This window comes from Pongo abelii, chromosome 4 (assembly GCF_028885655.2).
Source record: "Pongo abelii isolate AG06213 chromosome 4, NHGRI_mPonAbe1-v2.0_pri, whole genome shotgun sequence".
NCBI classification, from domain to species: domain Eukaryota; kingdom Metazoa; phylum Chordata; class Mammalia; order Primates; family Hominidae; genus Pongo; species Pongo abelii.
In genome coordinates this window covers 127,891,705-127,906,038 of record NC_071989.2, presented here as the reverse complement: position 1 = coordinate 127,906,038, position 14,334 = coordinate 127,891,705, and the positions used below count along the sequence as shown (strand labels likewise).

Below are 14,334 nucleotides of genomic sequence, written 5' to 3'. Positions count from 1 at the left end.
TAGGGCCCTTCCATCACTCTGACTTGTTGATATATTATCTTTTCCTTGTCCCTCATCCCCAGTTGCCTTCTCCAACTTCTCCCATTGCTTCCTTTCAAATCTCATTTTTCTCAATTTCACAACCATTGACAGATCAGCATGAGAAACATCAGAGATAGTTTATTTTCATGACATTCCCTTCAGAATCTCACTAGAAAAAATGTTTTTGTGGTATTTATGACAAAGCACCCCAACCTACCTGCACACACACAATCAGAGTTTGTCAGATCTCTCAATATGTAAATGGAGGCTCTTCAGTGATCAAAAGGGACCAACAAAAAAGACCTCCTCTGTGCTGTTCTGTGTCTTTGTGGCAGTGTGTGTGCTGACTACAGTCTGACGTACAGGGCAAAAACAGCAAGTTAATTAGATAAACCTTTTCTTTGATTCATTGGCAAGATCTTCTCTTTCTTTTTAATCAGTAGTCTAAATGCTAACTCATTCGCCTTAACCTTTCCTCCCAAATGATAACCACTGATCATAATTTGCATATGCAAAGTAGTCACAAGGAGACCTACAATTAAGGTGCCTGACAACTACTCTGATTACTACGTTTTTCACAACTGCCAAGAAATGTCTAACTGCAGACTGAAATTCTTTCCCAGTGTAGAAGAATATTGCTTATACAAATGTGAATGATTCTGGTGATTACTGGTAAACATCAGTAGATGGCATAGAGATGGTTCCACAATGGAGGCACTTTGTCTCCTTAGGCAACCTTGAATTATCCTAAGTTACAGAAAAGTTACATCAATGCTGACTTTACACTTTTTGGAACTAAACAGAGTATGAATTAATTTAATTTACTTTAAGTTAGGTATTTTCCAATGAAGAAACATTCCCAGGTGTCATAAGTAAACCTGCAATTTAATATCTTCCATTGAACAATCTTCTCAAGGTGGCCACATTTCCAGAATTTGCAGTAGTTCTATTTCTGTGGCAAGCAGCTGTTTGCTATGATTTGTGGACAGTGGTTAATTAATAAAAAATTAATCTACACATCAAGAGAATTTAATGTACACATCAAGAGACTTTAATGTACACATCTTACACTGAAATATAACCCAGATTAAGAGTTTATACCTTATTTGCTCTTTCAGATATAACTTGTTTCAAATTTCAAATAAGTAACTTTTCTGTTGTTGTTGCTGTTTGTTTGTTTGTTTGTCTTTGTTTTCCAAGTTAAGCACCCTATCTCCTTTATTAGGAATTTCTGGTTCATGAAGACTTGCTTGAGGCCTCCTACTCTAGAGCCCTCAGAATCCCCCATTAACAGAGAATCCTAGTTTCCCCCCAGCCCTTTTGTTCAGAACCACCAGAGAAATGTTAGCTAGTGGGCACAGCCGCCAGCTGCCTTTAACAAGGCAAGCATGTGTGGGATGCCATTTGTGGGAACAGGTACAGGGGAAGAGGATTTTCCTAGGAAGGGAAGTGAGAGTGAGGAAAGTCAGAGGACAGAGAAGCCCCTGAGAATAAGTCTACAGGAAGGACAACCATGTAAACCACAAAACAGAGGAAGTAGAATGCATTTCCTTTCATCATAAAGCAGTGCTCCCAAACTTTCCATAGCATGGCACACCCCAAGGGCGGAGAACTAACATCCAAGCACACCTGGATGGTGGATGGGACCCACTTCTGGGTAACCTGATGAGGAAACTATAGTGTAGAAATTCAGGATGCAGTCTTCAGAGCAGAGTGGGCCTGGTTCAAGTCCCTGTTCTGCCACTTACTAACTGCATGACCTTGTGCAAGCTACTTAATTTCTCGGCTCCTTCTCTGTGACGTGGGTACAATGTGGTCAGGAATAAAAGAACTCATGCATATGCAGCGCTCAGCACAAAGCCTGACACACAGCAGGCTCTCACCAGGTACTATCCTCAGCACGACTGCTTGGTTGAGCTACTGTGGCAGTGGCAGGTTGTGCCCCAAGGGGGTGGGCTCAGGAGCCCGTGCAGCAAGGGGAAGTGACCAAGGAGGCAGGGAGTAGCAGCCTTATCTTTTCAGCCTCTCTGCCTTGGACCTTTGCTCCTATTGGGTCCCAAGTTAGGAAACCTAAGGACCAAGCCAGTGACTGACAGCTTCCATTTGAAATGGAATCGTCTGCATCTCCGAGTGGCCCTATACCTGACAATATCATTGTTAGTGAAAGCCCAGTGACAAACGCACTCCCCCACCCCAAGTTCTTCCACATCTTCCATGGAGGACAGCACAGCCAATAGGACAGAGTACATTTATGGGCAGGGCTGGCTAAACAGGCTGGGTACGAGTCCGGAACAGGGTCAGGAGGATCTGGCTTCCCACTGGCTGACACGACAGAATCCTTCTCGCCTTGCTGTCTGATGTACTGGTCCAATAGGGTGGTCAACTGCAGGGGCTGGTGCTGGAGCAGGGAGTGGGTCTGGGCCATGAGTGGAGTGAGGCCTCCCACAAGCTCCCCCTGTGCCAGGGGCAGGCTGGGAAGGCTGGAGTAGTTGATAAAGCCCTGCCTGCTGAGGATGGCATCTGTGTCATTGATGTAGCCACCTAGCAGCAGCAGGAATGGCACAGTCCTTAAGATCCTTACCATCTCCTTGACCTTGGGCTCTTCACTGACCAGCAGCATGTTGTACCCCACAAAAAGGGGCAGCAGATTTTGGTACTTGGAATCCTCCAGGAAGAGCTTCAGGACCTGGTTGTGGAAGACCTTCATCAGGATCTTGTGTCTCCGCAGCTGGTGTCGCATAAGAAGCTTGTCTTCTGTGCTCAGAGCCACGTTCTGGCAGACAGCTATCATTCGGTTGTCCTGGAAAACTGCTGCTATCTCCCAGCGGAGAAGGCTGATGAGGCCTGTCTCCTGAAATTGGAAAGCAATAACCAAGGGTACATCAGCTGTCACTTCTCCTGGCAACCTTGCTCCCTGTGGGTAAGTTCTAGGGCTTCCAGTGATGCCTCCTGTGGGGGGCCAGGAGGAGATGGCAGACATGTTGGGTTGACAGCTGGTGTCAGGGGGGCTATATTCAGTCACAGCCATCAGCTTCTGCCACTGAAAGTGCATCACACGACGGTGGTGGGTAAAAGCCTTGGAGCCATAGCAGACAGTCTGGAGGGCAGGCAGCCGGCCCGCCTGGGGCAGGAGACCCCCTCGCAGCAGCCCTGCCACAGCCGCAGCCATCTCCACCTCAAGAATGGACAAAACAGTAACTTTTTAAAAAGCAAATATTTAAGGGCCGGTAGAATCCACATATCTTCTATATGGATTTATCTAATGTCAATAATGTACATTTCTTTGCATCTTAGGAAGTAGTATTCTCATGCTGAATCCCAATAAGCCTTCATGGTAATCACATAAGTTATCAATAATTTCAATTCTGTGGGGATTTTTTTAGCTTAATTAACTCAAATGTAAATCCCCATATTAAATATTCTCAAACACTATGTTCTCTAGCTTTATCACTTGAAGAAGTTGTACCATGCTTAAAAATATAGTGAAATACAATTTTTTAAGAGTGGCATTTTTAGCACCATGTTTATAGAGCACTTGGTGCAGGAATCAAAATTATTAGCAGTGCCTTTTTTGCTTGTTTTAAGAGACTTCTCACTTTTGGCTGATGGCTACATCTCTAAATAGATTTTACACTCCCTGCTCAGAGATGGAAAAGCACATACAGCTCTCTTCACATTCAAATAACAGTCTCTTCACTCATCACCACCAAAGTCCAATACCCGTCCCAGAACCTATCAAATTAATTACCAAAGCTTTTCTGCTCTCAGGTTCTCACAGACAAAGCATGCCTGTGAGGGCATTTTACACGTTTTATCCCACTGTTTCACAGGATAGTCTTACATTCCAGAATGTACCTAAATGGACTTAAAAGGACCTCTCCTGTGATCCTGTGAATTCATCATAATGATTGCCCTGGGGAAAAAGAGAGTCCTCAATAGGAGAGATCCAAAAAGAACTGCTGCTTGGTAAAAGCTCCAGGTTAGGGATATGTCATCATTTAGCCATGGGGAGTTTAATTTACTAGAGTTCAAAGCAAGAAAGGGATTATCCGCAAAACCCCATTCAAGATAGCAACAATTTAAGAGGAAAGTCAGATCAAGGGACACACTGGCACCAAAGTTAAGCAGAGTCTTAGAAAGTAGCCAATATCTGAGGTCAGAAACCAGGTCATAAAGCAAGGGTATAAACAATGGGCACAGTGGAAAATCAGCTCAGAGAACACCTGCTTGCCAGGTGTGATTCATTCCCACAGGTTCTTAAAGACCTACCATGGCCACAGTGTCTGGCAGTGAATATTCAGAGACTATTAACAAAGTAGGCAGAAAACACAATTTTATTGTTTCTGAAGAATTTAAGTATTTACATGTATGTGTTAATGGCACATATTAAAGAGAATAGTAAAAGAAAGCTGAGGAAAATTCAAAAGTAAGGACAAACCCATGAACAAATTCATGAATAATAATCAGAGTTGAGAAAACAGTCTGGGCCAAAGCTGAGGTAAAGGAAAACACTTAAAACATGTTCTTTATTTTTTAGTAGGCAAAAAGTAGACCCGTTTCAGAAGACGTAGAGAAGAAAAAAAAAAAGTGTATTATTGGGAAGATGTGAAGGCACCGAATGAAAAGGTAAAGTACTCTTTTTGTTGCTAAAACTACTTGAAAGCAATTCATATGACTCTACAGAATATTAAAATCTGACACACTGTAAAAGCCTTGATTTTTAAGATTTGTTAGGTATGTAAGATTTGTTAGGTATGTAAAGGTAAATATATATACAAAATAGAAGCCATTGAGCATTGAAAGAATATACAGTCATTGAACCTAGTTATAAAATCCTAAAGTGAAAAACTGATTTTCACATATACATATCTAAATGTACTTGTTTTTAAACCTGAACTTGCTTTTAAATTATACAAGTAAACACTTTGCCACAAAAAGTCACTTGAAAGTACACAAAATACAGCCCTTTTGTCAGGATTTTTACAACCCACAGCATCGTTACAGGATGAATGTGGATGGATACCATGAAAATAATTTCTATCTTCAATTATTATACCCAGCTATGATTTTTACAAAAATGACAGGAATTTGTGCAATAGCTGATTAACTCTACTAAATTAGATAACTTGCTTAATTTGCAATAATTTTAAGTCTCTGTGCATGTCATAATTTGAACAGTTAACACCAAATCCCAAGATAGTAGTCTATTTTCTGTAAATAACTACACTAAATAAAATTACAAATTTTAGTAATGGCACTTCTTCTTAATCCTAAACTATCTCCCTCATTTCCAGTTAATTCTATATTTCATTTAGTTACAAAACATATTAAAGGACTTTAAAAGACAGTCTGTTGTGAAGTACTATGATTATAGAATGTTTCAATAATGCAAAAAATAGAGGCTGAAACAAGTTTTAAACAACACTAAAATAAAGAAGAAACTGTTTGACACAGTTTTGTAAAAGTGCTAAAGATACCTGGCTAGCTTCCACATAAATCTCTACTGGATAAGTCTTGAAGCATTCTACAGCTTATCCACACTACCTCTCCCTTTTATCTTTGTGAAAAAATTAGCCCTTCCAACTTGGCTGTAAAAGACTAACTGGACTTTAAAGATGCATTAGAACTCAAATATATTTCTAGTTCTTATAATACATAGTCTTAAAATAAACTCCACTTTCTTACACTTGTATAAGAGAATCTCTGGTCTTTTGTTTCAGAAGGCCTTTGAGCTAGCTAGAAGAAATCCTGCATCTGGGGAAAAAAAGGATGATAATTACCATAAGGAAAACAAGTGAAGGTATAAAACTCACTGCTATAGCAGATACACAAATGAGAAAAAGAAAAGAACCAAACTTTATCAATACAGAAACACACAAAACCACAAAAATAAACAATAAAAAAGGAATAAAGGAACAAAGAATATTCAAAACAACCAGAAAAAAAAAAACTAAAGAAATACTGCCTGCAAAAACATACACCTGGAATGTCACACATAGACTTAAAGGGATGGGAAAAGATATTCTATGCAAATGTATACCAAAACCAAAGAGAAGTAGCTATATTTATATGAGATAAAATAGAGTTTAAGTCAGAAACTATAAAAAAGAGACAAAGATCATTATATAATGATAAAAGGATGAATTCATCAAGACACTATAATAATTATAAATATATATGCCCCCAACAATGAAGCACCCAGACACATGAAGCAAATATTGATAGATCTAAACGGGGAGATAGGCCCTAATATAATAATAGTAAGGGACTTCAAAATTGCACTTTCAGTATTAGGAAGACCATCTGGACAGAAAATCAACAAAGAAACCCTAGATTTGAACTCCTCTATAAAACAAATGGACCTAATAGACATTTATAGAATATTTCATTCACTTTGGGCAGAATACACACTCTTCTCATCAGCATAAAACATTCTCCAGGATAGACTATGTGTTAGGCCAAAAGTCTCAACAAGTTTACAAAAATATAAATCATGTTAAGTATTTTTTCTGGCCTCAATGGAATAAAACTAAAAATCAATAACAAGAAGACCTTCAGAAACTACAAATACATGGAAATTAAACAACATGCTCCTGAACAGCCATTGTGCCATTTAAACTTTTTGAAACAAATAAAAACATAAATACAACATAGTAAAACATATGGGGTATAGGAAAACCAGATAAGAGGAAACTCTATAACACTTAATTCCTGCATCAAAAAAGTAGAAAACTTTTAAATAAACACCTTAATAATGTATCTCAAGGAATTAGAAAAGCAAGAACAAAACAAACGCAAAACTACTAGAAGGATACAAATAATAAAAATAAGAGGAGAAATAAATGAAATTGAAATTAAATATATAATACAAAAGATCAACAAAATTAAAAATAGTGTTTTGAAAAGACAAACAAAATTAAAATAGAGACTAAAAAATACTAAATAAGAAATGTAAAGTTAGTTTTGTTTTTAAAATCATTATTTACAATTTATTGTGTATCCCTCCATAAAGTATGCATATACAAGCATACGTAAGCAATATTTCCTTTCTTGTCTTCATTTTTTTGTAAACAAACGATATTATACTGAATATGTTATTCTATAACTTCCTTTCTTCACTCAATGATATATCATGAATGTTGCAACATAGCATCACAAAAATATATACCCAATTATCTTGAATACCTACATGGTACTACATTACATGGACATTTCAAAACTGATTTTTACCAGAGTAAAGTTAATTTTTTGAAAAATTAAGCAATATTGACAAACCATTATCTAGACTAAAAAACAAGAGAAGAACAAAATAAATTAGAAACAAAAAAGACATTACAACTGATAACACAATAATACAAAGGATTGTTAGAAACTATTATGAACAACTATATGCCAAAAAATTGGAAAATCTAGAGAAAATGGATAAATTCCTGGATACATGCAATACATCAAAATTAAATCAGAAAGAAAGAGATTTCTGAACAGATCAATAACAAGTAATGAGATTAAAGCAGTAATAAAAAGTCTTCCAACAAAGAAAGACCACGACTGGATGGTTTCTCTGCTGCTGAATTGTAGCAAATATTTTTTAAAGAACTAATGCTAATTCTCAAACAATTCCAAAAAATTGGAAGGAAGAGAATTCTTTCAAACTCATTTTAAAATGTCAGTTTTACCCTGATACCAAGGCCAGACAAGGAACTTCAAGGAAACAAAATTACAGGACTCTATCTTTGATGAACATAGAGGCAAAAATCCTCAAAAAAATACTATCAAACCAAATTCAAAGTGCTAAAGATATCTGGCTAGCTTCCATATAAATCTGTACTGGATAAGTCTTGAAGCACTCTACAGCTTACCCACAATACCTCTCCCTTTTATCTTTGTGAAAAAATTAGTACAATGAAAAAAACATTTACCATGATAAAATGTGATTCATCCCAGGGTTTCAAGTATAGTTCATCATAAACAAATCTATAAACAAATCTATAAATATGATACACCATTAACACAATAAAGGACAAAAGCCATATGATTATTTCAATAGATGCAAAAAAGGATTTGACATAATTCAACATTTTTATAATGAGAATTCTAAAAAAAAATAGGTATAGAAGGAGTGTACCTCAACCAAATACACACTATACATGAGAAATGCACAATTTATATAGCACTCCATGAGGAAAAGTTGAAGATTTTTCTAGTACCTAGAAAAGAGAAGGATGCTAAGTCTTGCCACTTCTATTCAACATACTAGAAGTCTTGACTGGAAGTATTAGGTAAGAAAAATTAAGAAAAGGCATACAATTTGGAAAAAAGTGGTTAAATTGTCCCTATGGGCAGATGATATGATCTAATATGTAGAAAACCCCAGAGATGCCACCAAAAACTGTGAGAACTAATAAACAACTTGCAGGATACAAAAGCAACATACAAAAATCAGCAGCATTTTAATACAGTAACAGCAAGCTATCTGGAAAAAAAAGAAGACATTACATTTATAACATCTATGAACAAAATAAAACACCTAAGAATAGATTTAACAAAGGAGATTAAAGGTCTCTACAAGGAAAACTACAAATGTTGATGAGAGGTATTCAAGGCGAGGCTAACAAATTAAAAGATATCACATGCTAATACACTGACAGAAATAATACTGTTAAAATAGCCACACTAACTAAAGCAATTTACTGATTCAATGCAATTCCTATCAAAAATATCAATGACTTTTTTTTTTTTTCTGAGACAGAATCTCACTCTGTCGCCCAGGCTGCGGTGATTCTCCTGTCTCAGCCTCCCAAGTAGCTGGGATTATAGGCACATGCTTCCACATCTGGCTAATTTTTGTATTTTTAGTAGATATGGGGTTTCACCATATTGGTCAGGCTGGTTTTGAACTCCTGATCTCAGGTGATCCGCCCACCTCAGCCACCCAAAGTGCTGGGATTACAGGTGTGAGCCACTGTGCCTGGCTCACCAATGACATTTTTCACAGTAATTGAAAAAACAATTCTAAAATTTTTATGGAACCAAAAAAGAATCTGAATAGTCAGAGTTACTGTGAGCGAAAAGAACAAAGTTGGAAGTATCACACTACCTGAATTACAAGGCTATACTAACCAAAACAGCACAGTACTGGTATGAAAACAACCACATACACCAATGGGAGAGAATAGAGAACCAAAAAATAAATACACATTTACAGCCAACTGATTTTCATCAAAGACTCTGAGAACATACACTGTGGAAAGAATACCCTCTTTAATAGATGGTGCTGGAAAAATAGAGATCCCTATGCAGAAGAATGAAACTAGATCCCTATCTCTCAGCAGATACAAAATTCAACTCAAAATGGATTAAAGACTTAAACATAAGACCTAAAACTATAAAAATTCTAGAAGAAAACATATGAGAAACCCTCCAGGACATTGATCTAGGCAAAGATCTTTTTGCTAAGACCTCGAAAGCAAAGCGAACAAAAACAACAATAGACAAATGAGACTATATTAACCTAAAAGACTTTTACTCAGCAAAGGAAACAATCAACAAAATATAGAAACAACCTATGAATAGGGAAAAAATATTCACAAATTACACATCTAATAAAGGATATTAAAAATGTATAAGAAACGTGAAAACTTAATAGCAAGGAAACAAATAATCTGAATTAAAAATGGAGGAAGACTCTGGGTACAGTGATTCAAGCCTATAATTCCAGCTTTTTGGGCAGCCAAGGAGAGAGGATCACTTGAGTCTAGGTTTTCAAGACCACTCTGGGCAAAACAGTGAGATCTCATCTCCACAAAATTAAAAAGTCAGCCAGGTGTGGTGGTGTGTGCCTGCAGTCCCAGCTACTCAGGAGGCTGAGGTGGGAGATCACTTTAGCCCAGGATGAGGCAGCAGTGAGTCATGATTGCACCACTGCACCTCAGCCACAGCAAAAAGGAACCTGAAACCCTGTCTCAAAAATACAAAATGGGCAAAGAAACAGAATAGACAATTATCAAAAGAAGATATACAAATGGTTGACAGGTATATTTAGAAATCCTCAACACTTATCATCAGGAAAATGCAAGTGAAAACTACAATGAGATATCACCTCACACCTGTTAGAATGGCTATTATCAAACAGAAAAAAGATAAGAAGTGTTGATGAAAATGTGGATAAAGGGAACCCTTGCACACTATTTCTAGGAATGTAAATTAGTATAGCCATTACAGAAAACAGTATGGAGGTTCCTTAAAAAAATAAAAATACAATCACCATATGATCAAGCAATTCGACTACTGGATATATATCCAAAAAGAGGAAGTCAGTATGTCAAAGGGATAGCTGCACTCTCTTGTTTATTACAGCATTATCCAAAATATTACTTTCAGTGGCAAAAACCACACAATTATTTTTGCACCAACCTGATAGTTAAGATACGAAATCAATCTAAGTGTCCATCAACAGATAAATGAATAAAGAAAATGTAGTATATATACATAGGGAAATACTAGTCAGTGATAAAAAAAAGAAGGAATCTTGTCATTTCCAGCAACTTGAATAAGCCTAGAGAACATTATGTTAAGTGAAATAAGCCAGGCACAGAAAACAAACACTGCATGATCTTACTTATATGTGGAATCTAAAAGAGTTGATCTAATAGAGAGTAGATTGGTGGTTACCAGATGCTGTGGCAATGCTGGAGGGGAGGTGTATGGGAGGTGTTGGTCAAAAGATACAAAATTTCAGTTAGCTATGATGAATAATTTTAAGAGATCTATTGTAACAATGGTGACTGGTTAATAACAATGTATTGTATTCTGGAAAAATGCTGACAGTAGACTATAAGTGCCGTTACCACAAAAAGTGGTAACTTTGTGAGGTAATTCATATGTTAATTAGGTAGATTTAGCAATTCCACAATGTATATATCTCAAAACATCATGTTACACATAATAAATGCATACAATTTTATGTCAATTTAAAATAAAATTAAAATTGTTGGGAGAGGAGCCAAGATGGCCGAATAGGAACAGCTCTGGTCTACAGCTCCCAGCATGAGCCACGCAGAAGACGGGTGATTTCTGCATTTCCATCTGAGGTACCGTGTTCATCTCACTAGGGAGGGCCAGACAGTGGGCGCAGGTCAGTGGATGAGTGCACCCTGTGCCAGCCGAAGCAGGGCCGAGGCATTGCCTCACTTGGGAAGCCCAAGGGGTCAGGGAGTTCCCTTTCCAGGGGTGACAGACGGCACCTGGAAAATCGGGCCACTCCCACCCGAATACTGTGCTTTTCCGATGGGCTTAGGAAACGGTGCCCCAGGAGATTATAGCCTGCACCTGGCTCAGAGGGTCCTATGCCCACGGAGTCTCGCTGATTGCTAGCACAGCAGTCTGAGATGAAACAGCAAGTCAGCAGCGAGGCTGGGGGAGGGGCGCCCGCCATTGCCCAGGCTCCCTTAGGTAAACAAAGCAGCCTGGAAGCTTGAACTGGGTGGAGCCCACCACAGCTCAAGGAGGCCTGCCTGCCTCTGTAGGCTCCATCTCCGGGGGCAGGGCACAGACAAACAAAAAGACAGCAGTAACCTCTGCAGCCTTAAATGTCCCTGTCTGACAGCTTTGAGGAGAGCAGTGGTTCTCCCAGCACGCAGCTGGAGATCTGAGAATGGGCAGACTGCCTCCTCAAGTGGGTCCCTGACCCCTGACCCCCGAGCAGCCTAACTGGGAGGCACCCCCCAGCAGGGGCAGACTGACACCTCACACGGCTGGCCAGGTACTCCAACAGACCTGCAGCTGAGGGTCCTGTCTGTTAGAAGGAAAATTAACAGAAAGGACATCCACACCAAAAACCCATCTGTACATCACCATCATCAAAGACCGAAAGTAGGTAAAACCACAAAGATGGGGAAAAAACAGAGCAGAAAAACTGGAAACTCTAAAAAGCAGAGTACCTCTCCTCCTCCAAAGGAACGCAGTTCCTCACCAGCAACGGAACAAAGCTGGATGGAGAATGACTTTGACGAGCTGAGAGAAGAAGGCTTCAGACGATCAAATTACTCTGAGCTACGGGAGGATATTCAAATCAAAGGCAAAGAAGTTGAAAACTTTGAAAAAAATTTAGAAGAATGTATAACTAGAATAACCAATACAGAGAAGTGCTTAAAGGAGCTGATGGAGCTGAAAACCAAGGCTCGAGAACTACGTGAAGAATGCAGAAGCCTCAGGAGCCGATGCGATCAAATGGAAGAAAGGGTATCAGCCCTGGAAGATGAAACGAATGAAATGAAGCGAGAAGGGAAGTTTAGAGAAAAAAGAATAAAAAGAAATGAGCAAAGCCTCCAAGAAATGTGGGACTATGTGAAAAGACCAAATCTACGTCTGATTGGTGTACCTGAAAGTGACGGGGAGGATGGAAACAAGTTGCAAAACACTCTGCAGGATATTATCCAGGAGAACTTCCCCAATCTAGCAAGGCAGGCCAACATTAAGATTCAGGAAATACAGAGAACGCCACAAAGATACTCCTCGAGAAGAGCAACTCCAAGACACATAATTGTCACATTCACCAAAGTTGAAATGAAGGAAAAAATGTTAAGGGCAGCCAGAGAGAAAGGTCGGGTTACCATCAAAGGGAAGCCCATCAGACTAACAGCGGATCTCTCGGCACAAACCCTACAAGCCAGAAGAGAGTAGGGGCCAATATTCAACATTCTTAAAGAAAAGAATTTTCAACCCAGAATTTCATATCCAGCCAAACTAAGCTTCATAAGTGATGGAGAAATAAAATACCTTACAGACAAGCAAATGCTGAGAGATTTTTGTCACCACCAGGCCTGCCCTAAAAGAGCTCCTGAAGGAAGCACTAAACATGGAAAGGCACAACCGGTACCAGCCACTGCAAAATCATGCCAAAATGTAAAGACCATCGAGACTAGGAAGAGACTGCATCAACTAACGAGCAAAATAACCAGCTAACATCATAATGACAGGATCAAATTCACACATAACAATATTAACTTTAAATGTAAATGGACTAAATGCTCCAATTAAAAGACACAGACTAGCAAATTGGATAAAGAGTCAAGACCCATCAGTGTGCTGTATTCAGGAAACCCATCTCATGTGCAGAGACACATATAAGCTCAAAATAAAGGGATGGAGGAAGATCTACCAAGCAAATGGAAAACAAAAAAAGGCAGGGGTTGCAATCCTAGTCTCTGATAAAACAGACTTTAAACCAACAAAGATCAAAAGAGACAAAGAAGGCCACTACATAATGGTAAAGGGATTAATTCAACAAGAAGAGCTAAGTATCCTAAATATACATGCACCCAATACAGGAGCACCCAGATTCATAAAGCAAGTCCTGAGTGACCTACAAAGAGACTTAGACTCCCACACATTAATAATGGGAGTCCTGAGTGACCTACAAAGAGACTTAGACTCCCACACATTAATAATGGGAGTCCTGAGTGACCTACAAAGAGACTTAGACTCCCACACATTAATAATGGGAGACTTTAACACCCCACTGTCAACATTAGACAGATCAACGAGACAGAAAGTCAACAAGGATACCCAGGAATTGAACTCAGCTCTGCACCAAGCAGACCTAATAGACATCTACAGAACTCTCCACCCCAAATCAACAGAATATACATTTTTTTCAGCACCACACCACACCTATTCCAAAATTGACCATATACTCGGAAGTAAAGCTCTCCTCAATAAATTTAAAAGAACAGAAATTATAACAAACTATCTCTCAGATCACAGTGCAATCAAGCTAGAACTCAAGATTAAGAATCTCACTCAAAACCACTCAACTACATGGAAACTGAACAACCTGCTCCTGAATGACTACTGGGTACATAACGAAATGAAGGCAGAAATAAAGATGTTCTTTGAAACCAACGAGAACAAAGACACAACATACCAGAATCTCTGGGACACATTCAAAGCAGTGTGTAGAGGGAAATTTATAGCACTAAATGCCCATAAGAGAAAGCAGGAAAGATCCAAAATTGACACCCTAACATCACAATTAAAAGAACTAGAAAAGCAAGAGCAAACACATTCAAAAGCTAGCAGAAGGCAAGAAATAACTAAAATCAGAGCAGAACTGAAGGAAATAGAGACACAAAAAACCCTTCAAAAAATTAATGAATCCAGGAGCTGGTTTTTTGAAAGGATCAACAAAATTGATAGACCGCTAGCAAGATTAATAAAGAAAAAAAGACAGAAGAATCAAATAGATGCAGTAAAAAATGATAAAGGGGATATCACCACCGATCCCACAGAAATACAAACTACCATCAGAGAAAA

The 14,334-nt window shown here is 38.6% G+C and overlaps 1 long non-coding RNA gene and 1 pseudogene across 1 annotated transcript; one reads left to right on the top strand and one right to left on the bottom strand.

Moving 5' to 3' along the window:
- Positions 1–1,978: 1,978 nt before the first annotated feature.
- On the bottom strand, positions 1,979–3,190 carry LOC100451441 (large ribosomal subunit protein uL10m-like; annotated as a pseudogene).
- Positions 3,191–4,000: 810 nt separating this feature from the next.
- LOC134761420 (uncharacterized) lies at positions 4,001–12,358 on the top strand. The gene is made up of 3 exons (XR_010140015.1): positions 4,001–4,447; positions 4,559–4,647; positions 5,742–12,358. It is a non-coding gene; the product is annotated as an uncharacterized LOC134761420 (long non-coding RNA).
- The last annotated feature ends 1,976 nt before the right edge of the window (positions 12,359–14,334 follow it).